Below are 4,634 nucleotides of genomic sequence, written 5' to 3'. Positions count from 1 at the left end.
TCTTGGCACCTCTTAAGCACCAAGGCAAGGTGGTGTAGGCAGCTGGGAAAAGAATCCCCAAACACAGAAAAATCGTCCATGAAGACCTCAATAAATTTTTCAATCATGTCTGAAAAGATGGACAACATGCATCTTTGGAAAGTGGCAGGTGCATTGCACAATCCAAAGGGCATGCGTCTATAAGCAAAAACTCCATATGGACAAACAAATGATGTTTTCTCTTGATCACTCGGATCAACTACTATTTGGTTGTATCCTGAATACCATCCAAGAAGCAATAGTAAGCATGTCCGGCAAGCCTTTCAAGCATCTGATCCATGAATGGGAGTGGGAAATGATCCTTTCTGGTGGCTTCATTGAGCTTCCTGTAGTCTATGCACATCCTCCACCCAGTGACAGTTCTTGTGGGTATGAGTTCGTTCTTCTCATTTGGCACCACAGTTATGCCACCTTTCTTGGAACTACATGGATGGGACTAACCCATGGGCTATCAGAAATGGGGTAGATTACCCCTGCCTGCCATAACTTCCTGACTTCCTTTTGTACCACTTCTTTCATGACGGGTTCAATCTTCTCTGAGCTTGAATGGAGGGTCTAGCTCCTCTTCTACAAGATTTTATGCATGCATATGGATGAACTTATCCCCTTCAAATCGCTAGGGTCCATCCAATGGCATCTTGTGAGTTTGAGCACCTTGATCAATTCTTCTTCCTGTTCTTGGCTCAGGGCAGAGCTAATGATAACAGGGTGACTCTCATCACTACCCAAGTATGCATACTTGAGATTAGGAGGCAAGGCTTTGAGCTCAGGTTTTGGTGCTTCCTTTTCTTCTTTCACTCTCTCTGGCATGTTGCATGGTTGTGTCAGCACCCTTGATGTCACTAACTTCAATATCCTTGGTGAACTCCTCCTCTGCCAATTCTTTATTGTTTCCTCAAAGTTTCTTGTACTGCAATGTCCACTACATCAACCCTCATGCATTCCCTTAGTGATTCTGATGGATAGCTCATTGCCTTGAATACATTAAACACCAATTTCTCATCATGTAGTCTAAGAGTGAGTTCACCCTTTTGTACATCTATGATGGCTCCAGCAGTAGCTAGGAAGGGTCTTCCCAGAATTATTGAAGCTTTGGCTTCTTCCTCCATATCTAACACCACAAAATCAGCAGGAAATATAAATTCTCCCACTTTCACCAACAAATCCTCAACTATCCCATGAGGGAATTTAAAAGTTCGATCTGCCAATTGGAGGGCCATTCTTGTTGGTTTGGCTTCCTCAATCTTCATTCTTCTCATCATTGTTAGCGACATCAAATTGATGCTGGCCCCTAAGTCACACAAGGCCTTCTCCACCATGACTTCTCCTATGATGCAGGGGATTTGGAAACTGCCTGGGTCCTTCAATTTCTGAGGCAATTTGTGCTGAATGATGGCACTGCATTCTTCAGTTAACAACACAGTTTCCTCATTTCTCCAGCTTCTCTTCTTGGTCATTAATTCTTTTAAGAATTTTGCATAGAGTGGCATTTGCTCTATTGCCTCAGCAAACGGAATGTTGATTTGAAGCTTCTTGAAAATCTCCAAGAACCTGGAGAATTGGCCATCCTTTTCACTTTTCATCAAACGTTGAGGATAAGGTGCTTTAGGTGTGTAAGGCTTCAGGACCTCTTTTTCTTTTTCTTTTGTTGCAGACGGTGTAAAAGATTGTCCTTGTTCTTTGTCTTTCACATTTTCCTTTGCTTCATCCTCTGTGGTTTCCCTTGAGATCTCCTTTAGATTCTTTCCACTTCTGAGGGTTATGGCCTTACATTCTTCCCTTGCAATAGCCTTGGCAGCATGAGAACCGCTTGTCCCAGGGGCTTGCTTAGTCAAATACAAAATTTGATTTTCTAGCTTCTGGATGGCAGCTCCTTGGTTTTGCAAGTTAGAATTTACTTCTTCCTTAAAAGCTTTCAATTCAATTATGTCTTGGCTCATGGTTGCCATCATTCCTTCTATCCGGTTTAATTGATCTTGAAATTGTTGGTTCGGATTAGGTTGGGTATGTTGATTATTTTGGCCATGATATGATGGTTGGGGGTAAGTGTTTTGTGTGGCTTGGTATGATCTTTGGTTGGAGTTTTGGTATGTGGAATTGTTATGTTGGTTGTGGTTGTAAGGTTTGTGGTTTTGTGGCTGGGTTTGTTGGTTTCCCCACCCAAAGTTTGGGTGGTTTCTCCAGCCTGGGTTGTAAGTGTTGGAATGTGGATCATATGATTGCCTTTGTTGGTTTCCCACATAGTTAGCCTCATCCCAATCACCTCCTTCAATGCTTACTTCCTCTTGATCTTGTGTGTGTATTGCAGCCACTTGCTTTGTTTCTAATTGCCTGGTAAGCTCTGCTAGTTGCTTGGCAAACACCTTGTTTTGGGCTAGAATTGTATCAACATGGTTCAGCTCCATGACTCCCTTAGTGTTGTGCCTCTCTGATGCATAGTAGTACTCATTCTCAGCCACTGTCTCGATCACTTCAATGGCTTCTTCCACAGTCTTTTTCCTGTTCAATGAACCTCCTGATGAATGGTCTACAGCCTTCCTTGATTCATAAGAGAGCCCATCATAGAAGATGTGCAATTGCACCCAATCATGGAACATGTTTGGTGGGCATTTCCTTGTCAAGTCCTTGAATCTCTCCCATGCCTCGTAGAGAGTTTCACCATCTTGTTGTCTAAAAGTCTGAACCTCAGATCGAAGCCTATTGACCTTTTGTGGAGGGTAGAAACGTGCCAGGAACTTGCTTTCTACCTCATCCCATGTTGTTAGACTCCCCCTTGGGAATGATTCCAGCCACTTAGCTGCTTTGTCCCTAAGTGAAAATGGGAACAAAAGCAGTTTATAGGCATCTTCCTGGACTCCATTGGACTTCACAGTGTCACAAATTCTCAGGAATTTTGTGAGATGTTGGTTTGGGTCTTCATTAGCACTTCCTCCAAATGAACAATGATTCTCCACAAGTGATATTAGCTGTGGCTTGAGCTCAAAATTGTTGGCCTGAATGGGTGGTTTCTGGATGCTACTACCACAATTCCCAGAGGTTGGGTTTATGTATGAACTAAGAACCCTCCTCTCAGGAATGGCATCGTTTCCATCAGCTCTCTCATGGTTGTGAACTTCTCTATCCATGTTGAGATCTAAAGCTTCCTCAAAATTGTCCTCAGATTCTCCTTCAGATTCCTCTTCTCCCACTACTCTCTTCCCTCTTGCTTCCCTTCTAAGTCTATGAAGGGTCCTCTCTGGTTCGGTATATGGAGGAGTTGATGTCTCTCCTCTCCTACCTGTCATACAAGAACACAGCTCAAACACAAACAAGTGAAATACTCTTGGTTAATGGAAGAGTATGGTTAGATCAATTGAGGAATTAATTCAAACAGTTAGTGAGTCAGTGAGTTAGTTGCATGAATTTAAAGGCATAAAGAAGGGAAGCATGTAACCAAGTGCAGAAATTAAAATTCAACAAGTATCTTGAACAGAATTAACAAAGCAAGAGAAAATTGCTCAATCTAGTTAGCTTCCAATTTGAGAATTGTCAATCGAAAACCAATCCCCGGCAACGGCGCCATAAACTTGATGCACATAAACTAGTTATGCTACGATTTAGGAAATTGCACGATCGGCAAAATTCCTTCCGGCAAGTGCACCGGTTATCGTCAAGTAAAAACTCACAATAGAGTGAGGTCGAATCCCACAAGGATTGGTTGAGTGAGCAATTCGGATTAGAAGTGTGTTCTAGTTGAGCGGAATCAAGATTGAGATGAGAATTGCGGAATGTAAAATTGGCGGGAAAAGTAAATGACAAGAAATTGAAATGGCGGAATCTTAAATTGCAATGAATTAAAGAGCAGAAACTAAATTGCTGAAATTAAAAGGGAATGGGGGTGGTTGCATGAATTGAGTTGCAGAATGTAAAGAGAAGATGGAAATCAGAAATGGGGGATTCATTGGGTTATAGGAGATATTGAGATCTCCGAATCAAAACACGTTTATCTCTTCCTCAAGCAATGCGTTCATTGAATTTTGCTTGGCAATCTTATATGATTGGATCCCAATCCCTTGGCTCACCAATTCTCTCTAAAAACAAACAAATTCCCAATCCCTTGGTTTAAATGTTCATAAGAAGAGATGATGCTTGATCACTGATTATACCACACAGTTTCATGAACCACAATTTGGTAGGATTACATGTCACAATATCCATCCAAACCCCAATCCAATTCACTGTGAGAAAGCTTCTCTAGCATGAATCCTCCATTCCTTTCCCAAGGTTCCGAAGGATTCCAAGTATGGGTAGTTTCTTTCCCAAGACAACTACTCAATGGAATTAGATCGAGAAGCTTTCTAACAAAATTCAAGAGAAAAGATTGAAGAAGAAGATAAACTATTATTGATTCATTGAATTACAATAGAGCTCCCTAACCCAATGAAAGAGGGTTTAGTGAATCATAGCTCTGAATTCAATTACAAAGAAAAGGAAAACTAGCTAAAAGTGAAAGTAAAAGTCCCCTCTAACTTAACTTCTATCCTATTTATACACTTTCTATATTGAGCTTCAGTTGTGCTTCTTGGGCTTTGAGGCCTCTCCTTGCTTTCCTTTTG

The 4,634-nt window shown here is 41.5% G+C and overlaps 1 non-coding gene across 1 annotated transcript; it reads left to right on the top strand.

Annotated features, from left to right (window-relative positions):
* The first annotated feature begins 2,634 nt into the window (after positions 1-2,634).
* LOC112788396 (small nucleolar RNA R71) lies at positions 2,635-2,738 on the top strand. Its single transcript, XR_003195761.1, has one exon. It is a non-coding gene; the product is annotated as a small nucleolar RNA R71 (small nucleolar RNA).
* The last annotated feature ends 1,896 nt before the right edge of the window (positions 2,739-4,634 follow it).

Source organism: Arachis hypogaea, chromosome 20, assembly GCF_003086295.3.
Source record: "Arachis hypogaea cultivar Tifrunner chromosome 20, arahy.Tifrunner.gnm2.J5K5, whole genome shotgun sequence".
NCBI lineage: Eukaryota > Viridiplantae > Streptophyta > Magnoliopsida > Fabales > Fabaceae > Arachis > Arachis hypogaea.
The sequence above is the reverse complement of the archived record's forward strand: the minus strand, read 5'-3'. Positions and strand labels throughout refer to the sequence as shown.